This window comes from Salmo salar, chromosome 10 (assembly GCF_965601325.2).
Source record: "Salmo salar chromosome 10, fSalSal1, whole genome shotgun sequence".
Lineage (NCBI taxonomy): Eukaryota > Metazoa > Chordata > Actinopteri > Salmoniformes > Salmonidae > Salmo > Salmo salar.
Window position 1 is genome coordinate 32,705,629 of NC_138300.1, and position 23,194 is coordinate 32,728,822.

The following is a 23,194-nucleotide window of genomic DNA, read 5'->3' on the forward strand; positions in this document are numbered from 1 at the left end:
GAACATTATAAAACTTTTCATTTGCATCCTTAAAATCACTTTTTTCACTGTAGCCAGACTGACCTGAATATATGTTCATATTGAATGTATGTAATGTATGTCATTCACTCACTAAGGTCTGATGTCTTTTTCTTCAAGGAAGCAGATGTTCTTCTAAGGGACACCCTAGAGACAGCAACTCCAAACATTTAAAGGCACAGTTTCCCTCCCTAGTGTAATTGGGATGGACAGGGAAGACCGCATTACAACCCTTAAAGAACTACGGTTGTATGATGGAGGGGGAAGACCACATTACAACCCTTAAAGAACTACGGTTGTATGATGGAGGGGGAAGACAGCATTACAACCCTTAAAGAACTACGGTTGTATGATGGAGGGGGAAGACAGCATTACAACCCTTAAAGAACTACGGTTGTATGATGGACGGGGAAGACAGCATTACAACCCTTAAAGAACTACGGTTGTATGATGGACGGGGAAGACCGCATTACAACCCTTAAAGAACTACGGTTGTATGATGGACAGGGAAGACCACATTACAACCCTTAAAGAACTACGGTTGTATGATGGACGGGGAAGACAGCATTACAACCCTTAAAGAACTACGGTTGTATGATGGAGGGGGAAGACCGCATTACAACCCTTAAAGAACTATGGTTGTATGATGGACAGGGAAGACAGCATTACAACCCTTAAAGAACTATGGTTGTATGATGGCCTGGATGTAGAGGAAAATATTATCCTCAAGGAACCATTCATGTTCCAGTTCCAGAGAGATTATGAGATGTTCTATGTGGAGGCAGTTGACAACAAGAACATCACTGTCTTTGCCTCTTTTGAGGAGCAGGAGTGAAGCCATTTTTGAGGAGTGGTCAAACCTTGTTTTTGTCTGCTGTGTTAATTGTTAATTGTGTTATGTTGTTTAGTAAAGATGACGTAGAAGTCACCCAAGTCTCTGATCTCTTTACTGGAGCTGGTATAACTTAATGTACAAAGCACATTCAGCTTATGGTATATGGTACCAATATGGTATAGTCTGTCTCCATTCTCATGAGGAAAGTAAATAGCATTATAAATCAGGATAGGTAGTAACTGTGTGTGTGTGTGTGTGTGTGTGTGTGTGTGTGTGTGTGTGTGTGTGTGTGTGTGTGTGTGTGTGTGTGTGTGTGTGTGTGTGTGTGTGTGTGTGTGTGTGTGTGTGTGTGTGTGTGTGTGTGTGTGTGTGTATATATGCTCAATGAAATAATATAATTACAAAGTTAGAACATTTATCAACACAATTTTAACAGTACATGACATACATAATAAGTATGTTGTTCACTGCAACAATATCAGCTTGTCTCAAATATAACATGAAGCAAAAAGTGTTACAACACATCTCCTAGTACCACTTTATATAATATTTCTTATGATCTTCAAAAATGAAATATGTTTGTATTCAACGTGTGTGTTTGTATTCAGTGTGTGACTGTCAACCCTCAGATGGACAACAAGGTGGGCGAGGTCGAACGTATGTGTTGAGAAGCTTGGTGAGTTGTTGACATTGGATAGAGATTGAAAAGTGATAGTTCAGCATTTTTGTTGTTGATATTATTCAAATTCGTTTATTCAAATTACAGGAGACGGAGGATGTAGATTATAAATAGTTTTCTTGGTTTTGTAACTTTCTTTTTGTGTCCAGTTAGTGTAATTTATTTCAATTTGCCTTGCTAACTTCAGTTACCAGCTCGAGTGTGCAGTTTTCGCCGCCAACACTACCACAAATTTCGTTGACTTTTTGTTGAAGAATGTATTTAATTCTCTTGGGTACACGGAAAAGGTGCGATTTAAAACCGAGCGTTGACCTCTGCCTGGGATTAGTTTCATGAAGAAGGATGAAAAGGTGAGGGCGTTCAGTACCAACTGCTATCAAAGGTAATTTTTGGTGACAACATGATTCCATGTGTGTTATTTCATAGTGTTGATGTCTTCACTGTTATTCTACAATGTAAAAAATAAAGAAAAACCCTTGAATGAGTAGGTGTGTCCAAACTTTTGACTGGATCAACACCCCTGCGTTTTGGGGCATGCAAGAACTGGCATTTAGAGGACACGAAGAGAGGGAAAGTTCCGTTAACAAGCGGTAATTGCACGTTACGATGCTTTACTCGCTGAACATATGGAACGCTCTACTGTATTTTCTGGGATGTAGAAATCAATTCAGAATGATTTGATTGCTTCCATCGCATCATCCATTAATAGTTAGATTAAAGAGGTTGACGCAGCGCATTTTTCCGCGCGCGCTTAAGTAGGCTTTTCACTTTGCTCCGGTTTTTATTTAGCAAAGATGATACTAGATAATCGCTCCGGACAGACACAAGCAAAAGCTCGTTACATAAATGTTGCAGCAGCCTAGGCTACACCTAAACATTAGACATCTAACATGCTGTATGGGATGAAAACGAGACCATTTTTAGGTCTGATCAACTGTAGGCTACTGCATACAGCCTATGTGCGCTGTCTATTTGGTCAGGGTAACGTTATGTATTTCTAGTCAATTTGTGTGTCAGTAGAAAATGTGATAAAAATTGGGCTGGTATACTGCCTATATGTTTTCAATCTAAAGTTATTAACTGGAATGAATCCATCAACATAAAAATGATGACAGATGTGAGTACATGTTTTAGAAGGTTCTACAGTTGCATGCAGTTGGCCTGCATGACATTCAGGGCCAGGAGTTTTTTCCAGTTTTATACCATGTGACCTGATTAGGAAAAACTAATCCCATCATAGCCCTTATAAAACCTTTTTACAACTGATTAATCACTGTCATACCTTATAGGATCCAGAGTTTTCCTGGTTAGGTTAACAGATAAGGAAAAACTCTTGGGCCAAGGGGATAAAAATGGCCCCCTCCACTCTGGGACCCAGTCTGCTTCCAGTTGTCAGTTATCGTCAGTTATGTGGATGATCAGGGCTTTATTCAGGAACATTTCTTGGGCTACTTTGATGTGTCAAGTGGGCGAGATAGTCTGTGTTTAACTTAGTCAGCATAGTCTGTGTTTAACTTCATAGAGAAACTCGTTGTTCAAACCTACAATGGCGCAGCTGTAATGAAATGTATCTGGTATTTGTATTTACAGCTAAGTCCCCTCCTGTTCCCTGACTAAGTGATGACCACTCCACTACCATTATCAACTCTCTCCTGCCATGAACTGAAGCCACGTCTCATGTGCCCGCTCATCCACTGGCACATTTTATGTTTCCTCTCTAAGCACTATGGGTACCCCTATCAATTTTCAAGTCATTCACGTACACAAACACAATCATATTATTGCACATCAATGATTTTACTCCTTGCTTGGACTAACTCATTCTTAGGTATTTTGTCTAACTCTGTAGTGTTATTGTTTTTTGTCTTCCCAGTCAAATCCTGCATTGAAGTCAAAACTCTGAACACCTCAACTCATGCCTCATACCCTCATTCAATCACTGCTGTGGTCCCTTCCCAAAACGGTGTAAGTAGCCCTCTCATTCCCATTCCTCATAATATTGTACTATAAATGTCTTTATTAAATGCTTTAAGTTAAAATAATTACTCTTTGACGATTTTTTTTTTTTTTTTAAACACACTTTGACGTCTCCGTGTATTCCGCGCCGCAAAACACCAGTCTCAATGTCAACATTGAAGAGGCGACTCCGGGATGCTGGCCTTCTAGGCAGAGTTCCTCTGTCCAGTGTCTGTGTTCTTTTGCCCATCTTAATCTTTTCTTTTTATTGGCCAGTCTGAGATATGGCTTTTTCGTTGCAACTCTGCCTAGAATGCCAGCATCCCGGAGTCGCCTCTTCACTGTTGATGTTGAGACTGGTGTTTTGTGGGTACTATTTAATGAAGCTGCCAGTTGAGGACTTGTGAGGCGTCTGTTTCTCAAACTAGACACTCTAATGTACTTGTCCTCTTGCTCAGTTGTGCACCGGGGCCTCCCACTCCTCTTTCTATTCTGGTCAGAGCCAGTTTGCGCTGTTCTCTGAAGGGAGTAGTACATGGCGTTGTACGAGATCTTCAGTTTCTTGGCAATTTCTCACATGGAATAGCCTTCATTTCTGGAATAGCCTTCACTTAGGAAATTTCTAAGTGACCCCAAACTTTTGAATGGTAGTGTACATAGGAAACCACATGAGCATGTTGTGCTTGGCTGATCTAAGCAGGATATTTTGGAAGATAGAAAATAAGATATAAGGGAGTTAGCTTACCAGTTCTTATTTTGTTTTCTGGAGAGAAAAACATTTGAGATGAGATCTAGAATGATTAATGATTTCATTTCAAACACAGAGGGTAAGTAAATAAACTGTTAATCTCTGGAGAACCATTAACCATTTTCCATTACTGCATAACATTACATGTAACAATATTTAAGTTTTCATTATCATAAATGAGGTCAAGATTAATCTAATGTGGGATAAATATTATTATAGTAATTCATCACTATCTCTTTTTCTCTCGCTCTTTGTAGTCCAGCTCTGATCCAATGCAGTGTATGGAGAGCAGTGCCCCCTGCTAGTTGATCGTCAGAACAGCTGCCAATGACTGGACCTGGACCAGGTCAGCATTATCTCCAGCTGGACAACTGGACTGGATCAGGTCATCCTCTACAGCTGGAAGAGCAGGACCACACCAGGTCAGCACAAACACTCAACACAAATATTAGTCTCTAAGCTTACAGAGAACGACCCATGTACGATCACACAGGAACTGTGACCGTTCCCCAACACACACGGCCATGTGCTGTAATCCCTGTGTACACACACAGATACGATCTCGTATAGCCCCCACGATGCACACATAAGCACAGACAGACACAAAGACCCATAACACAAGCTGTAGAACACGCTCTGCGTAGAGACAGGAATGTAACCAGCCCTTAAAGTGAGATCTGCTGTGGAGAAACCGGAAAAGTATTTGAATAAAAGGAAACCATTCTTCCAGGTCACAGTGCTTTTCTGGCTCCTCTGAGGCTCCTTCTCTATCTGCTATACTGTGTATTTCTGTGCGGTTTCTTGTGAAACCTTTTTAAGAGCAGGAGGACTTACTATACTGTACTATCATACAGATCAGCACTAACTAAGCAAACAGAACTTACACTGAGTTTGGATGAAACTCCAGATCTATGCAACTAACAGGTCTATCTGTACTAGTTAGCACGGTGATGATGTATCAGATGCACAGGGTGCATATAGTATGTTGAAGTATGAAGCACAGAGGGGTATACAATACAGTATGCATCATGAGGGGAAAGCTACATAGTGTACATGTACAAATAAAAAATACTGGTCTGTTTATTTGAAGGACACATATGCTACTGGTCATTTGAGGAACAAGTAGTATGTTACTGTCATTAAGATATCTGAGATCCCACGGAGATCAGTAGTCTTTATTAGAGTTGCTCTGTCGCAGTCAGGGGAAATGTCAAGCCAAAACATTGGAGGTCCATCTTTTTCAGCCAGACGTTTTTCAGTCCATCCCAAAGAGAGGCTGTACAGGAAAAGCCCCATAAAACCCTCTTAGAGAGATGTCCAGAATCAACAGCACATTATAGCTTGTCAAAGAAGAGGTTGAGGAATATATTTAACATTTAAGTCATTTAGCAGACGCTCTTATCCAGAGCGACTTACAAATTGGTGCATTCACCTTATGATATCCAGGGGGGGGGGGGTTAGAAGGATTACTTTATATGAATGGGTAGAAATGAACACGCATAAGTCTACTCACACACAGTCTAAAAAAGGTCCATGGAGTTTTTAATCAGGTCTACAGTATATGGAAACATAAAAGTAAATACATTCAAATGGTCAAACTAAAAACCATGACCTTTACCCTACAAACTGTATGAAGCCACATGTAATTCTGTCTGTACATCATGTTCTTATGACACAATCAAAGACTTAGAGTGTTACACAATATTACTTAAAGAATCCAATGACTACCAGGTTCCAGAAGTCAATATCCAAAGATTTTCAGAGGGTATTTTTGTCATGAATACAGAGACTACCCTTTTGTGGCCAGAGTAGTATATTGCACCCGCTAAACCCAAGATGCATGTTGGTGTAATACACACTAATAAACACCTGAGGGCAGTCAAAGATTATATGCTATCAAGCAAACCAAGGTTGCTGTGTCCTAGTGATGGAACGCTGTTCAACCCATAGAGATAGATAGAGGACTCATCTTTGTATCTGTGCCATTATCGCGTCTGTGACAAAATGGGCAGTGCAATTGTGGCTATCTCCATTTTAAGCAGTGGAGGCTGGTAGGAGGAGCTATAGGAGGACTAGCTCATTGTAATAGCTGGAATGGAATTAATGGAACGGTATCAAACATATGGAAACCACGTTTGACTCTGTTCCATTTATACCATTTCAGCCATTACATTGAGCCCGTCCTCCTTTAGCACCTCCCACCAGCCTTCACTGATTTTAAGGTAGTCAATTTTCTTCTTCGCGATTGGCTAATCTCTCCCGATGACATGACTCCTGAAATTCTGCTAATTTTCTCATAGATGAAACATTTGATCTCAATACCCAGAACTAAAATCTGTTACAGAGTGGACACCTTTTTGTAGGCTTTGCCCTTTGCCAAAGTTTCAGTTAGTTATTGTACAGGCGCACTTCACAGAGTAGGCATTCTCTAATGTAAATATTCAAATACATGCTAGAATGCACCAATACGATCTCGCTAGCTCTTGCTTGGTTCTGCCCACTATGATTAATATGCTCAAATTGGAAATGACACGCTGCGGTCTATCTTGGGTTATTTACAACAAAAAAACATGTGAAACAAGAGACTGCAGGTTAGTGTTTAGTGAAGTTGAGGTCTCTCGAGGTATCTATTTACAGTAAACACACTGTGACGATTGTCCTATGTCCACCTTCACCGTCATAAACTGAGGAACGCTCAACTCTCTTATAGCGAGGCGGAGTTGAGTTTTGATAACTGGTCACGGGATTTGCTAGCAACAACATTGAGTTACCATCAAACGATTATTGTGAAAATGCCTGGTATGTTCTAAAAGTTTTTATTAAAAGCATGAATTTCAACACCCTGCTGAAGGACCGCAGTTGTACAGGACAAACATAGGTTAGGCTACAGGTAAGCATGTTCCAAATATAAATTTTTACAAGAATCAACTGATGGTGACTCGATGTTGTTGCTATCAAATCCCGCAACCAGTTATCAAAACTCAACTCTGCCTCTATATAAGAGAGTGGAGTTGAGCGTTCCTCAGCTAACCGTCACCTGAGCTTATAGCAGCACGAAGTATGGCTGATAGAGGTGCTGCAGCACCCCCTGTTGGTGAGGTGGTAAAACGGCACAAATTTGCATTCTTGATATATATGACAATGGGATTTGGGTAGGTGAGAGAAAAAAACATGGGATATTAATATATGGGCCACGTTCTGCATGGAGAGTTCTCAGCTCTGTTTTGTAAGTGGTGCGCTCATAATATGCTCTTATCTATTCAGTTGGGGATTTGGAGTTGGACACATGCTCTGCTGTAAGATCCCTCTAGCCCTCTCTCCCTCTTCTCTCACCCTTGTGGTGGCTATCAAGTGATCTGGAGCAATGCTCGCAATACTTTTCCACTTCTATTTTCTATTAGTTTATAATTCTAAACTTGGCGAAAAGGAATGGGAACAATATCAAATTAGGAACGTGTCATTTTCTCACCCTCGGCTCACAGGCCTGCTCCTGCCCATGCCAAACACGTAGATGTACTAGCCCACTAGTCTAGCAAGGAACACAGTGCTGGACGTGGTCCAGTGAGTGGTGCTTTCCACCTGCTGGTGCTGGATTGAGGTAAGTGGTCCACGATGGATCGCATAGCTGTCCATTTGTGCTCAGTTTTAATAGGCACAATCTTAGTTACTAGACAACACTCATCTCGTTATCTCTCTCACACACACACTGTAATTATGCAGTACAAAGAAATGTGCGCTCTGTTAAAAATGGTGTATTCCTAGGTGGCATGTGAGTTTCAAGTTGGGGAACGCTTACAATTTATATTACCATTTCTACTGATCTGCGTGCCGTTTATGATTTTCATATGGGCATTTTTGTGTTTCATTTTAATGATATAATGTTTTTGTTTCTCAATCATTGTCACATGGTTAATAATACAAATCTGAATTAAAATGATAAAAGTCTAACTGTAAAATTTCCACTAATGCGAGAGCACCAGCCTCTGCCATTTGGACACATTGATTCACCTTGAGCCATTGACAGCTAAAGAAATGAGGGCATGGAACTAAGAGCCTAGGCCAAAGTAGCAGTAGGCCTATAACTTCCATTGTCAACTAAATAAAAATACAGAAAAACAGAAAATATCCAGATGAAAATGCAGGTTCTTTCAATTGCATTCATCTCCCAATTCCGCCTGTCTACCTCCCTTTCTATCTGTCTTGACTTGAGCGATCACTAGTGAAGTGCAACATTGTAGCCTATCAAATCAGTCAACTAGGTCCGACCCAATGACCTTATGAAGGTCCTGCCGAAGCTGTCGCAACATTGTATCAACTAGCCTATTCCGGGCCCTCAGAGTTCACGGAGCCAGTGGGAAATGTGTTCAGGTATTTTATGATATATGGGTTCCTCAGAGCATTACATTTTGCTCTCTCACACTGAGGCCTGGTGATTATCAAGGTCATTTTTTAAAACTGACTTTGTTGACTAACTGTGTGAAAAAAAAGACTGAGAAGCTCAGCTTAATAGTGGTAGTGAGTTAAGACAATCAAAAATCTGACTGCTGTCCCTCGTAGCAGTGGTGTGTGTGGTAGTCTGTGCCTTGACTCGTAGCCATCGCTGTAATTATTGAGATATTGTGGCATGTGACCACATCTTCTGGAGGATCTTCTCTGTTAACGGGAATCCTTGGGCTGTAGTGGTTACTGGATCTGGCTCGGAGAACCATGAAAAATATGGGTCGGTTGTAGAATTGAAGGAGCATTAAAATATGGGTTGGTTGTAGAATTGAAGGAGCATTAAAATATGGGTCGGTTGTAGAATTGAAGGAGCATTAAAATATGGGTCGGTTGTAGAATTGAAGGAGCATTAAAATATGGGTCGGTTGTAGAATTGAAGGAGCATTAAAATATGGGTCGGTTGTAGAATTGAAGGACCATTAAAATAGGGGGAAATTGTAGGTGCTGGTTTTAGGCCGGTAGCAACCACCACAGTGTGTCTGTCCAGAACAGGAGGAAGCAGTATTCCATGTTAAGGGGGTTTAATAAATGATCCACACACACATGAACATCCAACACCACTCTGACAGTAATTGTGGTTATTGAAAAGCACACACAATAATATATCAGACAGACAGGGAGTCAGCCCACAGGATTTTCTTTCTCAGCAGGAGAGAAAAACTGGTAGTGCTCATCAGGATGGGGAAAGCACGTTTCTGACCACACAGTGTGCTGGGGTCCTACACTAACTGAAACAGAAGTCCCAGGAATCTAGGTCACTGATAGGCTGAAGGAGATGTGGTGATAAGTAGTCGGTGTGACCTTAACCAATAAGACACTAACAGAAGTGGGGGTCATCTGAATGGGAGGCTAAGCTGCCAGACTAGAACTAACCAGAAGGGATGGCTAGAATCACCCAGAGCTATCTAACAATACAAATGTGTATACTTTCAAGCTGAAAAGTGAATGACTATCTGAAAGGGTTGCTAAACAATTGTTCCGTCTGTTTCTAACACACAATCACCATTCCCAGCACAGCTGACAGATGTTGGGTGAGGTGAGATGTATTGTTACATCACCTCTTGGACACCAGATGTTGACCTCAGCTAACCCCTCTCAGCACATCAATAATAAATACATAGTCTCGCTCATATCTCATTCACTGTGTACAGCTACTTGCAACATTATTGAAATGTTCCTTAGCTGTCATGAAAGTGATCATCAATGATCTAAGACAGTCCTCTGGCATTAGCATAATGTTTGTTGTTGCTAGTTAGTTGCATCCGAGTTGTGCAGCATGTGTGCTTTAATAGCTGGGTCTGCTGCATGTTGAGACATAACCTGTCCAGAGATGAGATTCCTAAAACCTACGTAGCACTGAGGTCATTTTAAATCCATTGGTCGGAAATGGATGAACAATGATCTTATTGCCACAAATGTTTTGTCAAACTCACCCCAGTGTTAACACTGCTGCATCCTCCCTATACAATGTAATGTACATACAGTAGTTATTGGTTTGAAATCTATCTCTGTTTGTAGGATGAATCTAAATGACAAAGGCCAATGACTCTTTCCATTACCTTTCAGTGTTCTCCCAGCAGCACCTGCTCTTCCAGACCACACAGAGCATCTGGAGCTCAGAGACACCTGTCATCATCATTGACCTCCGATCCCCAGCTGGAGCGCCGCTCTGGAAACACTGGGGAGGGCCCTGCCGGTAACAAACACACACACACTAATCAAATTTAATTGGCTATAATCGTGTAATGTAGAGGCTAATACAATGGTTTTGAAAGACAGAATCAGAGAACATGGGTTGTGTGTGACACTGTCTTTGTGTATCTGTGTGGGTGGGTGTTTTACAGACACTCCCATATGTGTGTCTGCTGCTGACAGGCCAGACTAATAGGCAGTCTGTTTTTGCCTACAGTAAATATCTACTCCATGGAAAACCAGATGTGTGTGTGTGTGTGTGTGTGTGTGTGTGTGTGTGTGTGTGTGTGTGTGTGTGTGTGTGTGTGTGTGTGTGTGTGTGTGTGTGTGTGTGTGTGTGTGTGTGTGTGTGTGTGTGTGTGTGTGTGTGTGTGTGTGTGGTACATTATTCAGTGAGAGCTCCAGCACCAAGTGTCTGCTACATGTCGATGTAAGACAAAAATGTGCCCGAGTAACACTGCTGCATCCTCCCTATACAATGTAATGTACATACAGTAGTTATTGGTTTGAAATCTATCTCTGTTTGTAGGATGAATGTAAATGACAAAGGCCAATTACTCTTTCCATTACCTTTCAGTGTTCTCCCAGCAGCACCTGCTCTTCCAGACCACACAGAGCATCTGGAGCTCAAGGACACCTGTCATCATCATTGACCTCCAGCTTGAGCGCCGCTCTGGAATATTAGGAGGGTGTTCTTAATGTTTTGTACACTGTGTATATATACAAACGTATGTGGATACCCCTTCAAATTAGTGGGGGTTTGGCTATTTCAGCCACACCCTTTGCTGACAGGTATATCAAATTGAGCACACAGCCATGCAATCTCCATAGGGAAAACATTGGCAGCAGAATGGCCCGTACTGAAGAGCTCAGTGACTTTCAACGTGGCACCATCATAGGATGCCACCTTTCCAACAAGTCAGTTGGCCAAATTTCTGCCCTGCTAGAGCTTCCCCGGTCAACTGTAAGTGCTGTTGTGAAGTGGAAAAGTTTAGGAGCAACAACGGCTCAGCCGCCAAGTGGTAGGCAACACAAGCGCACAGAATGGGACCGCCGAGTGCTGAAGCGCGTAGTGTGTAAAAATCGTCTGTCCTCAGTTGCAACACTCACTACCAAGTTCCAAACTGCCTCTGGAAACAACGTCAGCACAACAACTGTTCGTCAGAAGCTTCATGAAATGGGTTTCCATGGCTGAGCAGCCGCACACAAGCCTAACACAAACCATGTGCAATGCCTAGCGTTGGCTGGAGTGGTGTAAAGCTCACCGCCATTGGACTCTGGAGCAGTGGAAACACGTTCTCTGGAGTGATGAATCATGCTTCACCATCTGGCAGTCCTGATGGACGAATTTGGGTTTGGCGGATGCCGGAGAACACTACCTGCCCCAATGCATAGTGCCAACTGTAAAGTTTGGTGGAGGAGGAATAATGGTCTTGGACTGTTTTTCATGGTTCGGGCTAGGTCCCTTAGCTCCAGTGAAGGGAAATCTTAACACTACAGCAAACAATGACATTCTAAGCGATTCAATGCTTCCAACTTTGTGGCAACAGTTTGGGGAAGGCCCTTTCCTGTTTCAGCATGACAATGCCCCTGTGCACAAAGCAAGGTCCATACTGACCTCAACCCCATCGAACACCTTTGGAATGAATTGGAACGGCTAGTGCGAGCCAGGCCTAATCACCCAACATCAGTGACTGACCTCATTAATGCTCTTGTGGCTGAATGGAAGCAAGTGCCTGCAGCAATGTTCCAACATCTAGTGGAAAGCCTTTCCAGAAGAGTGGAGGCTGTTATAGCAGCAAAGGGGGGACCAACTCCATATTAATTCCCATGATTTTGGAATTAGATGTTCGATGTGCAGGTGTCCACATACTTTTGGTAATGTAGTGTATATTCAAAGTGTTATGTTTTTACTCTCACAGTTAGCCTGTAATGGCAGCTATATACACTCTTCAGCTTGAAATATTATTGTAAAGTCTCAGGTAAATACCAATCTGGGTCCTGGAGAGCTACAAGGTGTGCAGGCTTGTTTCAGCCCAGTACTAATACACCTACTACCTAAGACAGTGAGACTAATGTTTTCCCCAGTAGGGGGTGTGGCCTGGATGCATTACATCTTTAAGAACGCTATGACTACAATGGCAGAGGTCTTCTCCTCAGTTACTGTACTCATGGCTCCCGTTCCTGAGCTGCTGCTGGCCACTCTGGATGATCTGCTCAAAACAGAGCTGAAGAGAGTCTAGTGGTTCCTGAAAGGTTTAGAAGGCTTTTGTTGCATCACAAAAGGCCAGCTGGAGAATGCTAACAGATAGACTACAGTGGATAAGATGGTGGAGACCAAGGTATTGAGGGAGCTGTGAAGATCTCACTGGAAATCCTGAAGATTAACCAGAACCAACTGGTTGAAACAGTAAAGAATCAGTACGATGAGGGTGAGACAACAGAACCAGCAGGTTAGAGGATAAAAAAAAAGTAAGATGACAACTGCACAAACAAATAACAGGACACTGATTTTTCAGACTAGACAACCAAACAAGAACATTTGAACTAAACAAGCTGTCTCTCTCTTTCTCTCTCAGCCCAGAGTGCTTCAGAGGTTGTAGATGTCAGAGGTAAGCCGTATGAATTAACACAACAGCACCCAGAAGGCAGAATTTGACAGGTGACGTCATTATGATGCCATATTATGGTTGCAAACTTCTGGTTCAGAAGACGTTATATAACCAGATATCAACCAGGTAAAGATGGATTTTTTCATGACAACATCAAGACATCATGGGAAAGAAGTCATATTTTGGTTGTTATCTGGTCAGATAACCAGATTATTTTCTGTTGGCCAAAAATATATTTTAAAAACAACCTGACCAAAACACATAATAATGATATTATTGCAAGGCCCTATTATTGCACTCTGACTAATCCAATCCAGACACACACAAACACATACTATATAGTAATCATGATCGTAAAATAAAGAATAAACTTTGATTTTCCTTGCAGACAAAGACAAACTGAAAGTCTAAATAAGTATGGTTGTATATGAGGGGACTTCAAAGAAGGGGAATCTGTCTAAATCTATCTAAACCAGATATACAGTGATCTCCATGTGATTGAGAGGGCCTGGGGAAGGGTCAGAGATGAGCATGAGGTCATACATCTGGAATCCAGAACACCAGCCACAGGAGAGACCGCTATTGAAGCCAGCCGATGTTCAAGCCCATGGGAAAGACTGCCTCTGTTCAGAAGTTTATTCACGACTGGGCAGAAGGAAAAGATCTTTCCACAAAAAAAGATCATTATGTAGGGGAAAACAACTGTGATTGAACTGCTTCATGAATTCTTCCCTAAAATGAAACCAATCAAGACTATGACGAGAAATTCTAAAGTTCTGTTCATATTTGATGGTCTGGATGAGTGTCGACTCTCTCTGGACTTAAAAAAAAGGCTCTTGGAATCACGTGACCCTTGAACAAGATGGCCGCATGAACTGAAAGCTCTGCACAAACTGAGAGCTCCGCACAAGTCATTTCCAATTCTTAATCTTACCTCCACTTCAAGTTAAACCCCATTAGCTTTAGTAAGAAAAACATGGCGGCTACAAAAGGTGACATTACATGTGACATTTTTACCTGGACTCGAGCAATATCTGCGGAAAAAGCCTCCAAGAAATAGCTAGCTTCAGAAAAAGCTAGCGCCTCTTGCGAAGACATCCTTTCTTAGCTTAGATCCCAACGTACATAACTCAACATCAAACTAGATGCCATTAACTCTCAGAACAGTGGGATAGGGGGCAAGGCGACAACCCTGGAAAATGCCTTTCTTGGCATCAACAACAAGATAACCATCAACGTGGGGCGCCTGGATGAGGCAGAAGGGTGAATCCTATCCATGGAAAACTCAATGGTACATGCCATGGAAACAACAGCATCTGGCAGACGCCATGGAAACAATAGCATCTGCTACCATGGAAACAACAGCATCTGCTGAAAAGAAAATAGAGCATCTGGAAGAGAAAACAGAGGACCTGGAAAATAGAGGGTGAAGGAATAACTGTTCTATTAAACCTGACCGTAAAAGAAGAGGGAAACATACCACTGATCCGCTACCTGCAAGACAAACTTCCCGAGTGGATCTCAAGAGAGCTTACCGAGTACTGAGGCCCTCACCAGCAGCCAGACAACCACCGCGCCCAATCACCATACATTTCCTGAGATTCACCAACAAGGAACGAGTCCTACAGACGGCGACAATCAACACCATTACAGTGGGAAACACCAAACTCACTTTACACCAGGACCTGTCAGCTGGAATACGCAGAGAGTTTGACGAGGTGAAGAAACACTTCAATGACCGAGGCATCTTCAGGGGATTCAAATACCAAAACGAGCTCAGGATTCTTCACCAAGGAGCCCTGCGACACTTCAAAACTCCCGAAGAGGCAAAATGTTTTTTGAAGGACAATCCTGGCCACTGAGAAATGGACCAACGACTAAAAGCGATTTACTGTTATTATTAATGGAGGTAAGACGACATATAGCCCCCATCCAATTACCCACCCACCCCGCTAATGTCTATTTTTTTTTTTATTTTATTTTAGCTGAAAGATGGATAGGCCCTATAGCTTATCCTAGGCCTTCTAATGTTTGTGCCTACTTGTTTTTCCTCTTTTAGGTCAAGTGAGAAAATTAAGCATTTACAGCCTGTTATCTTGTCTGTAGAACATATAGGCTAATTGGCAGAGATAGAGATCAGATACTGTCAATTTATATTAGGCCTATAGCCTATTCTTTTTATTTGTATTCATCATTTTCACACAGGCCTTCACCATTGATAGCCTGTCAATTACGACACATCTACAGACGTAACGAAAGGCTCAGTGTGTGAATTTTTTGCCCATGGTTATGACCGCCTTATCCTGTTGATTATTTTGTTTTAATAATAACAAACAACTTATCCTATAGATGTCATTTAGGGATTTGCTCTCTCATTTCTGTTTTATTAGTCCAAACATTTAGGCCTATGTCCTTTGGGGGATGTATTTGTAGGCTAGGCTATTGATTTTATTCACTTCATTTCTCCATTTCTTTTTTACTGTGGATGGGGGCTATGTTGTCACACAGAGGATGAGGCATTTTTTTCTCTCTCTCTCTCAGAAGACGTTGTGCGTTGCGAACCGTTCATGTTTTTCGGAACACAGAATTGTGACTGATCCGACAGGAACACAGAATTGTTAACAGATCCGACAGGATATGTCGAGTTGTTGTTTGGGAACTTGGATTAGGTGTTCAGAGAAGGTTATTTTATGTACACTGTTTCTTTTTCTTTTATGTGATCGCAGCTGTAACTATTCACCTATACTGTCACACCCTGATCTGTTTCACCTGTCTTTGTGATTGTCTCCACCCCCCTCCAGGTGTCGCCCATCTCCCCCATTATTCCCTGTGTATTTATACCTGTGTTCTCTGTTTGTCTGTTGCCAGTTCATCTTGTTTGTCAAGCCAACCAGCATTTTTGTGTTAGCGCCTGCTTTTCCCCAGTCTCTCTTTTCTCGTCCTCCTGGTTTTTTAACCTTGCCTGTCCTGGCCCTGTACCCACCCGCCTGACCACACTGCCTACCCCTGACCCTGAGCCTGCCTGCCGTCCTGTACCTTTGCCACACCTCTGGATTACCGACCTCTGCCTGACCTGAGCCTGCCTGCCGTCCTGTACCTTTGCCCCTGTTGCTGTAATAAACATTGTTACTTCGACACGGTCTGCATCTGGGTCTTACCTTGATACCTGATATATTCCCAGAGATGACTTGCACTAGAGTTCGATTACTGTTCGATGACGGTGACTAGTACCTTAAATCTACTGACATGAAACTGCCATGGACTAGGTCATGCAATAAAATGGTATAAAAAGGAAAAAATTGACATTGCGCTATTACAAGAGGTACACCTCTGTGGTGCTGAACATGCTAAACTCCGCAGAGCTTGGGTGGGACAGGTGTATTTCTAATCTTTCAAATCAAACAGTAGAGGCACAGCCATACTTATCCATAAGCATGTTCCATTCATAATTGACAAAAACATATCTGATCCGGAGGAGAGATTTATTCTGGGTCAATGTATGGGCAACCAATTACTATCTTAAATATACATGCCCCTAACACAGATACTCCTGCTTTCATGTCGAAAATAAAAACCCTGTTCAATGAGCATTGTGTTGTCTTTGGAGTGCTGGCTGGAGGTTTTAATTGTACCCTCAACTCAACTGGACAAATCATCTCAAGTCCCCACCACAAACCCTAGATCAGCGAAGATGTTGAACTCTCTTACTAAAGAGATGGGACTGATAGATATCTGGAGAGAGACTAATAGCTCATCTATGGACTATACATACTACTCCAATGTCCATAACACCTACTCTCGTATAGATTACATTTTTATCCAAAAGATTTTCATTAATTCTACCACTTACACAATATGACCCATAGCACTTTGTCTGCGTCTGCTTTGACCTCTGTAAAAATATCCCGAGGTCAAAGAGCTGGAAATTCAACACCTCCATGCTGTCAAACGAAGCATTCCAAACATTGGTTACTACATGGATAGACAACTACACACAAGACAGCAAAGACTCTCTTGTTTCTCTGGCCACAATGTAGGACACTGCCAAAGCTACACTGAGGTCATCTAATTGCATATGCTTCCTCTAAGAAAAAAGCAATGGAAGCACACAGGTTAGATCTTGATGGAGCTGGAACGCTGCGAAAAAGTACCTAAACAATCCCCAGACAGCGCCTCCTAGAGTCAATTTAACCTGTTGGGGATAGGGGGCAGTATTTGCACGGCCGGATAAAAAACGTACCCGAATTAATCTGGTTACTACTCCTGCCCAGTAACTAGAATATGCATATAATTATTGGCTTTGGATAGAAAACACCCTAAAGTTTCTAAAACTGTTTGAATGGTGTCTGTGAGTATAACAGAACTCATATGGCAGGCAAAAACCTGAGAAGATTCCTTACAGGAAGTGGCCTGTCTGACCATTCCTTGAGCTTCTTGACTCTGTTTATTGAAGACTGAGGATCTTTGCTGTAACGTGACACTTCCTACGGCTCCCATAGGCTCTCAGAAGGCGGGAAAAAGCTGAATGATGTAATTCCAGCCCCAGGCTGAAACACATTAGCGCTTTTGGCAAGTGCTCTATCAGAGGACAATGGGCTGAGGCGCGTGCACGAGTCGACCCCATGTTTTTATTTTCTATCGTCTTTGAACCTAAACACAGATTCCCGGTCGGAATATTATCGCTTTTTTACGAGAAAAATGGCATAAAAATTGATTTTAATCAGCGGTTGACATGCTTCGAAGTACGGTAATGGAATATTTAGAAATGTTTTGTCACGAAATGCGTCGTGCGCGTAACCCTTATTTACCCTTTCGGATAGTGTCTTGAACACACGAACAAAACGCAGCTATTTGGATATAACTATGGATTATTTGGGACCAAACCAACATTTGTTATTGAAGTAGAAGTCCTGGGAGTGCATTCTGACGAAGAACACCAAAGGTAATAACATTTTTCTTATAGTAAATCTGACTTTGGTGAGTGCTAAACTTGCTGGGTGTCTAAATAGCTAGCCCTGTGATGCCGGGCTATCTACTTAGAATATTGCAAAATGTGCTTTCACCGAAAAGCTGTTTTAAAATCGGACATATCGAGTGCATAGAGGAGTTCTGTATCTATAATTCTTAAAATAATTGTTATGCTTTTTGTGAACGTTTATCGTGAGTAATTTAGTAAATGTTTAGTAAATTCACCGGAAGTATGCTAGTTCTGAACGTCACATGCTAATGTAAAAAGCTGGTTTTTGATATAAATATGAACTTGATTGAACAAAACATGCATGTATTGTATAACAGAATGTTCTAGGTGTGTCATCTGATGAAGATCATCAAAGGTTAGTGCTGCATTTAGCTGTGGTTTGGGTTTATGTGACATTATATGCTAGCTTGAAAAATGGGTGTCTGATTATTTCTGGCTTGGTACTCTGCTGACATAATCTAATGTTTTGCTTTCGTTGTAAAGCCTTTTTGAAATCGGACAGTGTGGTTAGATTAACGAGAGTCTTGTCTTTAAAATGGTGTAAAATAGTCATATGTTTGAGAAATTGAAGTAATAGCATTTCTAAGGTATTTGAATAACGCGCCACAGGATTCCACTGGCTGTTACGTAGGTGGGACGATTTCGTCCCGCCGACCCTAGAGAGGTTAAAGCAGCCAAAGCCAAACTATACTTGGGGATAAAAACAAAAAAGTTGTATTTACTAAACAGATACCATGAGTATAGCAATAGGCCTACCAGATTGCTTGCTTACCCATTTTTTTAAAGCAGTCAGAGCAGTCAGGCCATCCAAACAGCAGACGACGAGGACATTTATGATCCAAATAACATTTCATGATTTTTACAGCAAATGAGATACTTCTGAGAGAAAACATACGGTTGCAGAACTCGGTTCCTTCCGAGAGGGAATCTCGCTCTCAAAACTATCAGAGACCGACCAAGAAGATCTCAACTCCCCCTTCACTCCTGAGGAAGTCCTATAGGCAATTCTCTCCATGCCACCTAACAAGTCCCCAGGCCCAGAGAGTTCTACAAAGCTTTTTGGCCCCAGTTTAGCCCTATTTTTATGCCAATGCTGGATGATTTTTGCAAAAACGGAGCTCTCCCAGACTCTATGTACACAGCCCACATTACAGTGTTGTTAAAATGGAGCTCTCCCAGACTATGTACACAGCTCACATTAGTGTTGCTCAAAAAAGACAAGGACCCTCTATCCTGCTCATCCTGCCGGCCCATAAGCTTGTTGGATTTCCACTATAAAATAACTGCCAAATTGCTCACCAAAAGACTAAACACTCTCCTTCCCAAAATAATAAAAGCGGACCAAACTGGATTTATTAGAGACCGGTACTCTTCTGATAACATTCACCGTCTTTTTGATATTATAGTTCAAGTAAACTCACAGAAGACCCCTGTCCTGCTGTCCTCACTGGATGCTGAGAAGGCGTTCAACAGGATGGAGTGGAGCTTTCTGTTCTCAGTCTTAGAAAAGTTCAATATGGGCCCAAACTTTATTAAATGGATTAAGTCGCTATATTCTCATCCAAATGCCATGGTGTCTACTAACGGTCTTTGGGACGGGGCACAAGACAAGGATGCTCGCTGTCCCCCCTGCTTTACGTTTTGGCGGAGTTGATAAGGAGCAATCCAGGTATTATGGGTGTTTCTGCAGGCGGCCTTCAGCACAAGATTTCACTCTATGCGGATAATGTCTTGCTCTACATATCCAACCATGAGAACGGCAAGTTGTCAGGATATAAGATACATTTGAACAAATCCATTGTTTGTCTTCTCAATCTTCCACTCACCAGCTCTATGAAGACATTCTGCCCGATCCAATGGAAGACACAGGGGTTTCAACACTTTGGGATCTTTGTAACACCAGATCTGAATTGCCTTTTCAAGGAAAATGATCTCCCACTCCTGAATCGAATCGGGAATTATCTCCGAACCTGGATCTCCCTCTCAATTAGCTTAGTCAGAAGAATCAATGTTATCCGTATTAACATCCGCCCTAGATGTAATTATTTATTTTAGATGCTCCCATGCTATCTCCCTGTCACATCCTGACTAGCAGAGGGAGCAATTGGATTAGTTTTGGTCAGGATGTGACAGGGTTTTTGTGTGTGTGTGAATGGTTGTTGGTGATTAGGACTCCCAATTGAAGGCAGGTGTGTTGAGTTGCCTTTGATTGGGAGTCCTATATAGGAGTGTGTGTTTTTCTTTGGGGTTGTGGGTAATTGTTTCTTGTTTAGTGTGGTTGCACCTGACAGGACTGTTGGCTGTCAGTTTCCTTGTTTTTTTGTTTTTGTATAGTGTTCTTTCCAATTAAATTGAAGGATGAATACTAACTCTGCTGCATTTTGGTCCTTTCCTGAAGACAGCTGTGACAGAATTACCCACCAAACCAGGACCAAGCAGCAGAGGAACGAGGAGGAAGGATGGACATGGGCAGAGCTAAGGAGGAGCGTTTCCAGGGCGATGGAAGAGTTTAGTAAACTCGAGAGGCAGCCCCAATATTTCTTTTTGGGGGGGGGGGGCACAAGGGCAGTTTTGCGGGGCAAGAATGGAGCCCCAGGCCAGCTCCCCGCACTAGCATGGAGGTGCGTGTCTCCAGGCTGGCACGTCCAGTACCAGCCCCACGCATCAGGCGTCTAGTGTGTCAGCCCAGCCTTGCCAGTCAGGAGTCGCCAGAGCTGCCTGCCAGTCAGGAGTCGCCAGAGCTGCCTGCCAGTCAGGAGTCGCCAGAGCTGCCTGCCAGTCAGGAGTCGCCAGAGCTGCCTGCCAGTCAGGAGTCGCCAGAGCTGCCTGCCAGTCAGGAGTCGCCAGAGCTGCCTGCCAGTCAGGAGTCGCCAGAGCTGCCTGCCAGTCAGGAGTCGCCAGAGCTGCCTGCCAGTCAGGAGTCGCCAGAGCTGCCCGGGTCTGCCAGAGCTGCCCGACTGCCCGGGTCTGCCAGAGCGGCCCGACTGCCCGGGTCTGCCAGAGCGGCCCGCCTGTCCTCCGGGTCTGCCAGAGCGGCCCGCCTGTCCTCCTGGTCTGCCAGAGCGGCCCGCCTGTCCTCCGGGTCTGCCAGAGCGGCCCGCCTGTCCTCCGGGTCTGCCAGAGCGGCCCGCCTGTCCTCCGGGTCTGCCAGAGCGGCCCGCCTGTCCTCCGGGTCTGCCCGAGCGGCCCGCCTGTCCTCCGGGTCTGCCCGAGCGGCCCGCCTGTCCTCCGGCCCAGCCCGAGCGGCCCGCCTGTCCTCCGGGCCAGCCCGAGCGGCCCGTCTGCCAGGGTCAGCTCGAGTGGCTCATCTGCCCGGCGCAGTGGACGATGCCGAAGGTGGAGCAAGGTTTACGTCCCACACCTGAGCCACCTCCAGGATAGGTGGGTTGGGGAGGGAGGGTGTAGCACAGTGCCGTCGTTGACGGCAGCCACCCTCCCTTCCCTCCCTTATTGTTTAGGGGTTATTGTTTATTGGTTTTGTTGGGGTATTGGGGATTTTTTGTTGTGTTTTCTTTTTGTAAGGTGCATTACGGGGTCTGCACCTTGAAGGGGGGGGGTACTGTCACATCCTGACCAGCAGAGGGAGCAATTGGATTAGTTTTGGTCAGGATGTGACAGGGTTTTTGTGTGTGTGTGAATGGTTGTTGGTGATTAGGACTCCCAAATGAAGGCAGGTGTGTTGAGTTGCCTTTGATTGGGAGTCCTATATAGGAGTGTGTGTTTTTCTTTGGGGTTGTGGGTAATTGTTTCTTGTTTAGTGTGGTTGCACCTGACAGGACTGTTGGCTGTCAGTTTCCTTGTTTTTTTGTTTTTGTATAGTGTTCTTTCCAATTAAATTGAAGGATGAATACTAACTCTGCTGCATTTTGGTCCTTTCCTGAAGACAGCTGTGACACTCCCAGTTAATTTTTTGAAAACAACCAACCAAAGCATCACCAAATTTATATGGGGCAATAAAAAACCTAGGATCAAGTTCTCCACTTTATCGAAACCTGAATCTAAGGGTGGTCTTGCCCTTCCCTGCCTTCAATTGTACTACTGGTCTGTCCAAATCCGCAACATGCTAACATGGATCACAAACAGGCAAAACTCAATGTGGATTCATGAATAACTTTAGTGAAGTGGGTAACATAGCCAATACCTTTGTGATTTACAACACCCTACTAGCATGGAAGGACTAGGAAATATTGTGGCATTTCCTCCCAGATATGCTCTCACTCACCTATAGTATGCAACCCAGACTTGCCAAAATCCCTGAGTGATGCCAACTTTCATCTTTGGCATACTTTAGGGATCAGGACCTTTTCAGACCCGTTTCATCAGAACACAACTACACTGAAATCCTTTCAAGAGCTCTGCAGTGAATTCAATGTGCCAAGATCCAAAACAATGTAATATCTTCAAATTAGACACGTAAATTCCTCATTCACTTCCAAGGGGAGGTTTAGAGCTCAGCTGAACGAAGTTAAGACCCTTCTTGTTACAGCACAACCCAGCAAAGGCAAAATCTCCTATATCTATAGACTCCTTTCTGAGAATGTGGACTCCTCCTTTACTCCTTTGAAAATAATCTGGGAAAAGGATCTTGGTCTGACTATCAGTGATGAGTTATGGGCGGATGTTTGCGACAGGGTATACTGCTCCTTTACTAATGTAAAAATGAAAGAATCTAATTACAATTTCTTTGTACAAATGTTATTACACACCAGTGAGACTCCACAGAATCAATACAGACATTTGTCCTGATTGTAAAAGATGTACCTTTTGAAAGTGGAACCTGTATGCATGTATGTTGGAGTTGTAGAGAGATTATCAGATTTTGGTAATCTATACGTACTGCTGCATACAAAATTCTAGATGTACAGTTTGGTATGACCTCTGTCTCTATCTTCTTAATGCCCAGCAGGACTTTGTTCTTGATCCAGACAGAGAAAATGTGTTTATGACTATCACATACTTTGCTAAGAAATGTATTCTCCTACTGTGGGCTTCTAATTCTTCTCCTACATTTAAAATATGGATTGACCAGATTGTTGACTTTCTTCCTCTTGAAAAGCTCACTTATGACCTCCGCAAGAGACAGCCCAGGTTTGATAGACTCTGGTCTCCACTACTCAACTATATTTCAAATTGAGTGAATGGGGAGATTTGGGAAATGAGTGTATATACAGTTGAA

General features: G+C 42.9%; 1 long non-coding RNA gene across 4 annotated transcripts; it reads left to right on the forward strand.

The window, feature by feature from the left end:
• The first annotated feature begins 1,499 nt into the window (after positions 1-1,499).
• On the forward strand, positions 1,500-21,960 carry LOC106560252 (uncharacterized). Of its 4 annotated transcripts, none has more exons than XR_006757147.2 (7): positions 1,500-1,914; positions 3,123-3,262; positions 3,406-3,497; positions 4,494-4,658; positions 10,303-10,432; positions 11,006-13,040; positions 20,417-21,960. It is a non-coding gene; the product is annotated as an uncharacterized LOC106560252 (long non-coding RNA). The 4 variants fall into 4 exon arrangements; XR_014379018.1 differs by having other exon boundaries at positions 1,500-1,882; XR_001318561.3 differs by lacking the exon at positions 20,417-21,960 and adding an exon at positions 13,429-16,630 and having other exon boundaries at positions 1,501-1,882.
• The last annotated feature ends 1,234 nt before the right edge of the window (positions 21,961-23,194 follow it).